The sequence below is a fragment of the Lygodium microphyllum genome, chromosome 12 (genome assembly GCF_053477565.2).
Source record: "Lygodium microphyllum isolate KBCC chromosome 12, Lygodium_microphyllum_v1.1.10, whole genome shotgun sequence".
Taxonomy (NCBI): Eukaryota; Viridiplantae; Streptophyta; class Polypodiopsida; order Schizaeales; family Lygodiaceae; genus Lygodium; species Lygodium microphyllum.
The window spans coordinates 127,568,104-127,581,113 of record NC_141146.1 but is presented as its reverse complement, the minus strand read 5'-3'; positions in this window follow the sequence as shown (position 1 = coordinate 127,581,113).

Below are 13,010 nucleotides of genomic sequence, written 5' to 3'. Positions count from 1 at the left end.
AACGCATGGTGTCATGGCCGAACCTACCATAATTAGCACAAGGTCATGACTTAGGGTCCTAGCACTCGGCTGACAAGTGGTTCCTACCACAATGCACGCATTGGACATGTGGGTGCATTGGTCATCTCATCATCTCCTGTAGTTTGGATCTGTCCATCCTAATCTCTACTAGCTCTTGTCCCGAGTCAGTGCCCCTCCCTTTGTCTTTCACACTTGGGCCTACTCTCTCACTCAGCATTGAGTCCCTCTTGGAACTCTTGGTACTGGACTCTTCTCGATTCAAGCATCTGGAGCTTCTTTCCTTGAGCTGGTCATCCACTTTAATAGCTTCCTCAAAGACCCTTGCCAGCGCGTCTCGCTGCAAGCTTGAGTTGTCAGCCACGGCTTTGTAGAGCTCTTCACTTTGTATTCTGGTGATGAATACCATGGATACCGTCTTTCTGTTGGTCTCTCGCCCATTAGGATTCTCTTGAAGAGACTCCTTACCTGAGTCACGTAATCTCAAATATCCTCTTTCTCTCTTTGCTTGACGTTCATGAGTCACACTAGAAGGTTGTTAGAGTACCCAACTTTAGAAAATCTCTTTATGAAGAGATTTTGCAAGCCATTGAAACTGGCACGCTCTGTAGCATCCAAACTCGTGTACCAAGTCTATGGCCCTTGTCACCTAAGCATAGGCTGAAAGCTTGGGAGTATTGAGTAGGATCGATAAGGCGGTTGACCTCGCAGACATGCTGAAACTGTTCCATAAAGCTATATGGATCGTTGTTTGCTTGGTATTTGTCCAACTACTTTGCCACCACAGGGATTTTCAATTGGCTCTTAGAACCTTGGTTAAACCCTAACCCTACTAGCAGTGATGTTGCTAATGATGCAGCGCTTTGCTCTGCTGCCGTGTTATCTAACAGTCGCTTCATCGCTCAGCGTGAGGTCTCCCTCTACTACTCTCCGATTGATTTCTACCTGCTAGGGCTAGCACTCTCTGGATCTCTTGCATTTCCAAACTTTGGCGCAAGCTCCTAGTTTGCTGGTCCTGGTTGTATGCAGCTAGGCCTTGCAGAGCCCTATGAGCTAGCTTCCTCTCTTCTTCGAGGTCTGTTATGATGTCCTCTATAGGTCTACAGTGGTGTTCTAGCCAAGTTTGAATATCGTACTTGTGCACTAACTATTGGATGGGATCAGGAAAATTGGCTAGGTCCAACTCTTTGTTGCTTCCACGGCTTGAGTTGCCCTCTTCCATCATGTCCAAAGCTTCCTGCTCTGCCAAGTTGTCGATCAAGTTGATAAGGTTAGGTAGATACACTTCCACGATAGTGCCTGTCCTTGTTGCGTTTGCCTTTTTGGCTGTGTTTTTTGCTTGGGCATACCTCTGGGGATTAGATCACCCTTCTATGTCTTTGGGTCTTCTCTCACTGGTGGTTTCCTTCAAAGTTTTATGTCTGAGTGAGTTCCTTGTTAATTACAACCAGTCCTCAACTTACCCTCATTCCGTGCGTGTGCATGCAAGTGTGTTCTTTTCAATGCACCATGCACAACTAGGCTTTTTGCTCTTCTCAAGTGTGTTTCAAGTTTTGGAAGTCAGAGTGAGTGAAAAAACAAAGCATGTGCAGCTCCGATGCCCTTATCTACGGGTTTGGCTTGATAGGGTCATGTGTTTGATTTCTAGCTGTTCTCGTCGGCTTCTCGAGTTTTTTTGCTATGCTATCCCATTCAGCTCGAGTTGGGGTCTTACAATCAACCCACAACACCAGCCACTATTCTAGACTGTATGACCACGATTTCTAGGTCTGTAACTATCTGTGAGATGTTTGGTGGACTCTTTCAGTGCGGGTCATGCTCCTTGTTAGCCGAAGTTTGTCAAATTTATTGATTTCCTTTCTCAAGCTATGTCTGATTTACCAGTGTCCGATTCTGGGAATCGGACAGGGTCGGGTCCAATTGTCACAATTGGACAAGGTGTGTAGCTCGAGTTGGTCCCATTGGGACACGTCCGATTCTCAAAATCGGAGTGGGGTGCTTGGCCTGATTGAATGTATGTCCGATCGGACAACATACTAGGTCCTAGTCCGTGGTCCGATTATGGCGATCGGACGCAATCAGATGGGGTAGTGTGTCCGATTCCTTCTCGTCTAATTCTCAGAATTGGACGGACGTGGTGTGTCCAATTAGGGAGTGGTTCAATTTTTAAAATCAGACAGGCACGTCTGATCGAACTAAATGGGCTTGTTCAAGTCCAATTCTGGGAATTGGACACGTCTATCATTGGGTCAGATTCTGGGAATCAAACACTGTGGGAAACGTCCAATTTTGCCGGCTGAAAACGCGCCGATCATGTTTTGCCCAAAATCTTCACTTAAATGTTGCTAGCCCCTACAAGGACTTCAAGGAATCAAGGAGGGGTGTAAGCCAAGGGCATTCTGTACCTAAATCTCACCGATGGCTCCAACACGCATTGATCAATTCAATGTAGTCTTGTGACCTGCAAGCTCTCTCTCTCTCTCTCTCTCTCTCTCTCTCTCTCTCTCTCTCTCTCTCTCTCTCTCTCTCTCTCTCTCTCTCTCTCTCTCTCTCTCTCTCTCTTTCTCTCTCACGCACACACACAAAGCCATGATTGCAAATGAGGTCTTCCTTGGTCACTCAGGACCTTAAACCGACCAGCACCTTAGCCTTCTCGATCACTCCACTTGCGACTCTGAGGCATCTGAGCACTCTTTTTTCCCCATTTTTCCCTGCTATTACCCTGTTTAGGACTATTTTGCAGCAGTGAACCTTAAGCTTCCCACTCCGATTTCTCCCTCCTATCCTACTCTAAATGCAACAACAATAAAAAACAAAGTACTAAGTTGATTTCTCCTACTCAACCAATCACCAATAACCATAAATACTTACTTGTACCATGAATTAAAAAACCCAAAACCTCCTATCTATCTCAAGCTTCAGTTCAGGGATGAAACCCTTACTTCGATGCTCAATTTGAAGCGCGCAAGTGCTCTAGCTTGAATCCGTTGGTCCTGGCAACGGAACCAAAATGTAGAGGCGACTCGAGCTCAACTGCCAAGACCCGTGTATTGCTTATTGGTCAAGAGTTTCAAGCGAGCACTAATGTCTACCTCTCACATAGCCGACGCGCTATCCCTCTCTACGAGTGTAGTGAGCTTACCTTAATGCCCACCCAATTGAGTTGCTTCCTCTCTCAAGTACTCTGATAGCTCCACGATTTGTGATGGACGCTCAAGCATCCTCAACCCTCTTCCTTCAAGCTCCATCCTCCATAGCCATGTGCGAGACGAGAGAAGAGAAGAGAAGAAGAGATGGTGGAGGGCTTCACCTCCAAGATCTCTCACCCTCACACACACTCTCTCTCACTCACTCTCATTCCCCCCTTCAAGCACTCACAAGCAAGCAAGCAAGAGAATAGAAAGAGAAGAGAAGAAGAGAAGAAGAAGAGTCCACTTTGCCACACACCAAAGAATGAGTTCTCATTCACTTTTTGAACTTTATATACAAAACCCTCTTTCCCTTGGGCAGTCATCCCCTTTTTACATGGCTAGCCATGGCCTAGGCCCTTTTTTCCATTGTTCTCATATCTTCCTAGCTTCCTTCCTATTGCTCATCTACCTTTACAATTTGCATGCGGGTGCTCTTTTACAGAGGTTTTGGCCACGCCTTTATATTTAAAGGTGCGCCTTCTTGCTTTTGGCTTCTTACGGCTTCCATGGTTATGTCTTGTACTCCTGGTGTTTGTTCCCATGCTTTTAGATTTCTTTCGAGCCCACTCTCGTCTAGGGCTCCTTTTCCTTTTTTTTTGCCTTGCAATTTTCCTCTTGATGCCTTGTTTTCCACTTCCTTCACTTTGCAATAAACAAAGAACAATGTTTGATATAGTAGTGCACTAGATAATGAGTGTCGCTACTCGATCCAATCAACAAGAAGCTCATGATACTATTTGGTAATCTTGCATAGTTACCACTTATCTGTAACCATCAAACCGAGTTCTGCGAACAATGTCACATCACCTCCTCATCGTATTGGGCACATGGAAAGCAACACACTCTCCAAACCTTAGCTCAACACACACATGACTTGTGATTCCTACAATTTCTACAAGTGATCAGGCATTGTTGTCCAACAAAGCGAGAGATACATGAATGCTTACATCAGTGCATAATCGACAAGAAGGATGTCTTAGATTTCATTGATTAGAAAACAACAATCATATGCACACACAAGTAAGATGTTCACAACTAGAACAAGCATATTCTACACAAATACTACACATCCAAACAAATCTACATCATGAAAGTGTAGATGAATGCAAATGATGAGCCATCATTGCAGACTTGGCTACATGACAAGAACTTCCATGAGATAGAGGAGATAGCAGTTGGGGCAATTGCAATGACAAATGAGAACATTGGCCTCACCATAGGTGCAACAAACGATGTGATGTGTAAGATCAACCCTATTTTGACAGATTAAACGACAAAATGATTTTAGGAATCTAGGTCACAATCTAATCAACGAACCAACATCTCACCCTACAGCACAACAAGCACCAACACAAGGTACTAAATAGCAAGTGGTACCATAAATCCACGTTCTCATTGACACTCATATACGTGATCACTGGTCACAAATTGCAAGGAGCCACGGTAAGCCAAAAAGCACTTCTACAAATAAGAAGCGTATTCACTCTCGGACTAGTCTACGTAATGCTCTTCCACATAACCGAAAGAAGAAACTTGTGTATCGTCAACCTTCTAGATCCATTTGCCTTCGCTCTGATACTTGTCCTGACACCATGACTTAAGTAGAGAAACAACACAACTCAACAAAAAACAAAAAAAGATTATACACAACAAATTCCATCACATAACAATGTCATACACTTCTTGTAGCAAGTAATAAAGCAATCTTCTAAACCTTCTTTCAAACGTTATTGTTAATATACTAATGTGTTTTCCTAAAAATTTCCTCCTACTAATACATTTATTAACATACTAATGTGGTTTCCTCATTTTCTCCTTTTTATAGATACACATCACTCGTTGTCGTCAAGGCAAAGATGACTCTGAATGAGGTACGCACAATCCAAACGATACTACAAAACTACAGAAACACCTAGTGCCTGATCGAGAATCATCTTGCAAATACACAAAATCGCAGGTACGTAACAACAAAGCCAGATGAGAATGGCAAACGTTGCTAGGAAAAAGCCATCAACATACATTAACGGCTTTGCAAGGTACAACGACCTCCAAAATTTGATGGCCACATCCACTCCAATTCTCGACAACAAATGATGTCTTGCATCAAATTACAAGATCACAACGAGTACACAACCTCCTACAAACTTTGCAACCTTCATTTTTACTTGAAACAACAATGCTAACTCGTATGTGCTTAACATGCAAGACTCCTCAAAGGCATACTCGAGAGACTCAAACTTGAGCATGAAGACTCAGTTTGACAATCCACTATGAACAAGCACTACCTAAGCACATACCCAATTGAGCTATTGCACTATGGATTTAACATCTTGCTCAACCAATTGGTAGAAGCCAAGAAAAAAAAAGGCAAAGACATACTAGAAGGTTACATGAAAAAGAACCACTACAATCATAGTCATGATAATCCTGCAATAATGATCAAGAAGGTCACATACTTGTTGAGCAGAGAGGTCTACACCCAAAAAAATGGTTCCAACTCCAATCCATTCAGCAACATAATCTACGTAACATGCAAGTTCTCAAACATGACTTCTTCTCAAACATTAAAAAAGAAAAAAACAAAACTAAGAATATCAACTTTTCTCACATAAATGCAGACAAAAGAAAAACAAGAAGAAACCAAACTTCTATTAGCGCCAAACTTGCAGCCTCAACCACCACTACAAGTCTTGCCATGAGCTTTCTCTCTCTCTTCCTCTTTGCTTCTCTTGCACTTTCTCTCATTCTTTCCTTCCCTCTCCCTCTCCCTCTCCCTCTCCTCTCTTTCTTTTCTCTGTCTCTCTATATTTCTCTATCCCTCCTCTCTGTCCCTCTTTGTTTCTCTCCCTTCTTCTTTCTTTTTATTTGTTTTTGTTTCTTTCCCTCTCTCCCTCTATTTTATATTTCTCTCTCTCCTCTATATTTATTTTCTCTCTCCCCTTTCTCTTTGTTTCTATTTATTTCTCTCCCTCCCTCCATCTCTCTATTTTTCTCTCTCCCTCTCTTTGTTTCTCTACTCCCCATCCCTTTCTCTTGGATTCTCTCCCCTTCTCAAATTCTCTCTCGCAATGCGCTGCTGGCTAGACCAACTAGTATGTATAATCATAGAGACTTGATTTTGCTAAAAAAAACTTCCACTATTTTTGGGTTTAGGATCTAGCAAGCAAATCCCCATAACCTTTGGATGTGTTTTCCAATCCACACAAGGGGGTCTTCATGTACTATTAGCTCCTTCTATTAAGCTAGCAAAAACTAGGTAATATTTAGGTTATTGTTGTGATCGAACAATTCTTCTTGCATAAGTCTTTGCATGTCATGGTAGTTTAGATCTTCCTCACCAACTTGAGAAACATGGTATTGAGGAGTGACATTACAGCTTCTAGCATTTGGGTCGTTTTCATCATGATCCATTATGCTACAAAGACATTGTGTCGCATTTAGCTTTCAATAGGAAAATTGCATTTAAAATTTAACTTCAAATAACAAAAACCTAATCTATAGTAATTGTATGAGCCAATTTATTATGTAGAGTTTATTACTCATTAGATTTAGCTACCTTATATGCAGTGTCAGTCAATATATATTTTAAAACACTCACATCCTTTATTAAATTCAATATTTACGTATCAAATTAACAAATCCATATGATCTTAAATGCATATCACAACAATCACACATCTCATTGCACACTTACATGTCCATATGATCTTAAATGTGTATGATACAAGATGAGGCTACTTCAAGGGTTTCTCTATTTGTTGAATTAGTTAGCAAACCCTTATAGCAACACTAATTAATTACTTTGATAATTTAATTTGTCAATTATTGTCATGATTATACCATACCCAATGGATTGGTAGTATCAACATGCACAAAGATTGCACCTCTTCTATAGTCACGTAAGTATTCTTACCTTGACTTGCTTCATGTTTCTATAGTGGGTGGTCTCCAACATTGCAAAAAATTGCTAATTCATTGTGCATGAAGTTGATTATAGGGTCTATAATCTTAGTATATACTTTCTCAACATTCTTATCAAAATATAATAGGATATTACCAACATGCAAGTCATTATGCATTGTATCTCTATAATGCATATCATATACTATGCAAAAAAATTTGTGGATAAGTGCCTCAAAGAACTTTGAAGTGTTTGTTCCTAACCAATATTAGGGATGCATACAATGTTTGTCTTTTTTCCTTCATTTGTTATCAAAAATTGGTTGAGGTTTCCTTCATTCTAATATCACATTGTTGGCTTGAATGAGTGCCTCGAACAACTTTGAAGTGTTTTTACCTAACCAACATTGGGGTGCATACAATGTTTGTCTTGTTTCCTTCATTTATAACCAAAAATTGGTCGAGGTTTCCTTCATTCTAATATCACATTGTTAGAATAGAACCAACTTTACCACAAATGGAACTATGGGAAGAATGGTCTCTTTTGTTTGTTGCATGCTTTTCTGGAATTTGATTCTTTTGTGAGTGATTTGGAGAGTGTTGGTTTGGATTTTGTGGAATGTGATTCTTTTATGAGTGGTTTGGAGAGGGTCGGTTTGGATTGAATATCTTTTGTACAACTCATGAGATTTTTGTTTGATTTGCTATGTTCTGATGAGCTCTGTTGGATGATTGTTTGGCTTTGCTATGTTTTGTTTGTCTCTGTAGAGCTCTATTTTTGTTCTATTTGAGGATTTATGTTTGTGAATGAATGGTTTGGATATGATTCAAGATCCTTTGGATGGTTTTTGATTGATTCATATGGGTTTTGTTTGGACTATCTTGTTTTTATTGCCTTTTATTGACCTTTTGTAGCTTTTCATAAGCTTCCATATGCTTCTATAACCTTCTATATGTGTCTATCTGGCTTCTATTTGATGGGTTTTCATAGCTTGGGAATATTTTATTCTTTGGAAAGAGGGGAATATAAGCTTTTCAAAGCTAGTTCAAGTGAAGAAAGTAGTAGCTAAAGACTAGAGTTGAAGATTTAAAGTGACAGTGATATAGTTTGTAGGGTCACTTCACCTATGTGTTGGATCTAGACTGAAAGATGCATATCAATCATGCACTCCCTCAAGCCAATTCTACTCACGGTCTCTCATCCCATGAGGTTTCTTACCATCTCTTCTCACTCATTCAACTTGTCACATGGATGAGAATCTACAACTATTTAAGCAAGAAGACAACCAAAGAAAAATAGTCAATGCAAGGGAACTCAGCATGTGTAGTCTAGATGTCCATTGAGAGTTGCTAAGCTCCGATGACTCCACCGCAACACACACTACCATAAGCTCCACACTTCTCGCTCTATCATCCTTCGTATGCAAGGATGTGGTCTCTATCGCTTGTCCCTCCAAGTTGATGGAAGTTCACCTTTTCTCTCTATCTCACTCTCCTTCTCTCACACTCTCTCCCAAGCCCCTCTGGCTCTTTGTCTTTGCAACAAAGTCTCTACTCTCCCACCTCTCAAATTGGGAAGATCCCAAGAAGGTGAGGGGAAGCAATGGAGTTTTGCTATAGTAACCAAGAGCAAGCTCACAAGCTCTCACTAGACTCTCCCTACTCTCTGAGATCTTGCATGCAAAGAGATGGCCACAGAGAGAAGAAAATAAGGCTGTGAAGAAGAAAAGAGATAAGCTTGCTTTGCATTAGTCAATATAATCCCTACAATAAGGTTTTTCTCACCATATATATCTGATCTTTGATTTAAGATTTGGGTTGGCCTATATTTCAAGGGCGCCCATCGCCCGTGGTCTCTTCATGTCTACGTATAACGTCTTGTGACTTTTCTAGATATCATAACTCACTCCACTCATTCATCCTTAAATGCACATTTATTTACAATTTGTGTGAGAGTGAGCTCAGTGCTCGAGAATGATTTTACAAAAAAATTATTTGAACCTTCTTGGTATCGATTTTTTTGGAGCACCCGACACCTTCATGTTATTTTTGTCTTTTTTTTCTCTTGATGAGTGCTTTTTACCCCAAGCTTTGAATTTTGCCAGTTGGACAACACACTCAATGTATCTTCACGACATCACTTTTGGGTTCTTCTTGATCCTTGCATGTTTCTCACTTTTAAATTCTTCTGACACGTGTTGCTTCTTTTTGTGTACGCTCTTTGATTGCTGCTTTCTGCTTTTGTAGCTCTTTTGGAAAAAGGTTGGCATTACCCCCCTTCTAGACAAGTGCCAATCCCTTGGCATGGAATGATCAGAGGAAAGGTAAGAGGTCATGTGCTGACAAAGAAAGGGGTGGTTGTTGGTGGTTTCTCTCGCTCTTCAAAATACCTACATGCTTGTATTAAGGTTTACAAAGGATGCCTCCAAGGTCATAGGATACTAATGGATGGATTCTTTGTCTCATAAAGGCCTTGAGATCAATAGGTTAGTATGAAATCTTGATAAATAAAAAGTATGGCATTAATAAAGATCAAAGGGTAAAAGTGTATAAGAGTGATTACCTATTAAGATAAAAGAGTGTATAAAAGATCCAAGGTAAAATATCAAAGGGTAAAGTGTATAAGAGTGATTACCATTAAGATAAAAGATTGAAGGTAAAAGTGTATGGATAATTGAATGTGTGGGTCTAGGTTAGTTAGCATGTGAGTATAGGTTTACCCACACTATGTTTGTGCAAGGATTAACCATCATGGATTTGATAAGGGTGTGTATAAGTGTATAAGTGTGTGTTTCACAACTTCTCTGTGTGTGTGTGTGTGTGTTGCATGCAAGTCAATCATGTGTGTGCATATATGTTAGAGGAGACTGACAAGTAGTAAGTCTGTGTTTTAGAATATAGGAAAGGTAATAATTAGAGCAAAGATAAGCCCTACATTATGTGTGTTTTGTTACTGTAATAAGGGGACTTACATGTGTGTGTGTGTGTGGATACATATACATATACATGTATATAAAGCTAAAATTTGTGTATGTGTTCATCACAATGGAGAGAGAGAAAGAGAGAGATTGCATGTGTTTACGGCATGGAGAGAGAGAACTCTCTATCTACATCCATAGGTCCATGTTGAGCTAAACCTACTTTGGGGAGAGAGAGATATATATATATATATATATATATATATATATATATATATATATATATATATATATATATATATATATATATATATATATATATATATATATATATGAAATTTATATTTGCTTTGGGTATGGATGTAGGTCTGGAAGGCTCTCTAGAGGCTTGGGACCTCTTGAACCTTTAGCTAGAATCTATTCTATATATTTTTTACAACTTTACCTTGGGGATTCCAAACCAATTAGAAGACTTCTAAGCCTATGTGGCACAAGGAGGAGAAGTTTAGTATTCAAGAAATAAAGAGAGTTTTTTCCTGAAGGGTGAGTGGTGGTTATATTTACACACACACACACACACGCACACACACACACACACACACACACACACACACACACACACACACACTCTTCTCTCTCTCTCTCTCTCTCTCTCTCTCTCTCTCTCTCTCTCTCTCTCTCTCTCTCTCTCTCTCTCTCTCTCTCTCTCTCTCTCTCTCTCTCTTCGATTGAACATAGGATATGGTAATGGAAATGAGAAAGGTGAGTTATATATATATCGACAAAGATGAATTCCTTTTTTAATCAGACATAGGAAATGATATGATATTTGAATGGTTGAGCATGTATACATGCTCTAAAAACATCCATAAATGCATATACATTATAAAAATAGAGTTAAATTTCTTTTTTATTGAACATATGGGATAAGACAATAATTCTAAGGTTGAACTTATTCATGTAATGTACACATACTCTAAAACCACACAAAAATGCACATATACTATAAAAATACATGAATAATATATGCACACATGCACATGGACATGTGTAAACACACATGCATATGTATAAATAGATATACACATATATGCATACGCTCATGTATACATAAATATATCTAAGCAAGAGAAAAAAATGAAGAGAAAGAGAGAAAGAGAATGAACATATGCTTTAAAAATATGCACTTACCAACACACACATGCATGTACATATGTAGTTACACACACATGTGCGAGCGCATGCACGCATGCACGCATATACATATACAATATGCACACTCATGAGGTGAATGTATATATACTTTAAAACCACATACAAATGCACATAGACTATAAAAATACATGAATAATATATATGCATATACACATGTAAACATAAATGAGTGAAAAATATGGATAGAGAGATATATATATGCACATATAGGAGGTAAAGAAATACAAGAGACATGAGGAAAAAGAAAGGAGAAAAAATAAAAATGAATGAGAGGAAGAGAGCACACATTTACAAGACCGCATAATAGATGCACATATTAAACACACATACATACATGCATGCATACATACATGTATATATGTGTGCGAGCGTATGTGTGTGTGTGTATGGATATCATTTATATGTATGTATGTATGTATGCATGTATGCATGCACAAGTAGACACACCTGAGAGAGAGAGAGAGAGAGAGAGAGAGAGAGAGAGAGAGAGAGAGAGAGAGAGAGAGAGAGAGAGAGAGAGAGAGAGAGAGAGAGAGAGAGAGAGAGAAGAAGAAGAAGAAGAAGAAGAAGAAGAAGAAGAACAGAAATAGGAGAGAAGAAAAGAAAGGAGAGAAAAATAATGAAGAGAAAATTATCATACTTATGAGACCAGACAGATGGACATGCATGTATAAGACACATACATAATCGCACAAACACACACATGCACACATGAAATCACACAAATGGACACACATGTACAAAACACATACATCCTCTCACACATCTAAACATGTATATGAGTGAGGAAAGGAGCAAAGGAGAGAGAATAGATACACATTCATAAAATACCCATTTACAAGCATGCAGACACCCACATTTACAAACACAAACATCCACACACAAATATATAAATATACATATACATGTAATGTGTACACACACATACACATATGCATACACACAATATGCACACATATGAGATGAAAAAAGATAAGAGACAAGAGGAAGAAAAAGAAAGGAGAGAAAATAAAAATGATAAGAGCAAGAGAGGGGATATATTTACGAGAGCTTGCAAATAGGCACACACATTAATACATATACAAATACATATATATACACATAAAGTATACAGAAAATGATATGAGAAAAAAAGAAAAAATGTGTGTGTGTGTGTGTGTGTGTGTGTACACACATGAATGTGTACGATTATACATATATACATATACAATTTGAATATATTACTACAATATCTATAAAAATATCATAATTATACATATAATAATAAGTATCTTATATATATATATAAAATCTTCATTCCTACAAATATAAATTTTACTTTGCAAATCTGGTACCTCACCCTTTTGTGTTTGCCAATCAGTTCGAGACTACCACTACCACCACCACCACCACCACCACCACTACTACTACTACTAAATAACATATATGCACAACCACACACACACAGACACGCACACACACATATACATATATATAATACACTAAGTAAAATATAATTATACATATTTTATTAATAATTAATTGTAATGTTAATAATTATTTATTAATACATTATTAATTATGATATTAGATCATATTATAATTATATATATATATATATAATACACATAATCAAGCACAATTGTGTATGTGTGTGTGTGTATCATAATTATCATTAATATAAATAATATATTAAAGATAATTTTAGAGAGAGAGAGAGAGAGGGAGGGAGGGAGGGAGGGAGGGAGGGAGGGAGAAGAAGAAGAAGTCAAATTGATATAATGTTGTA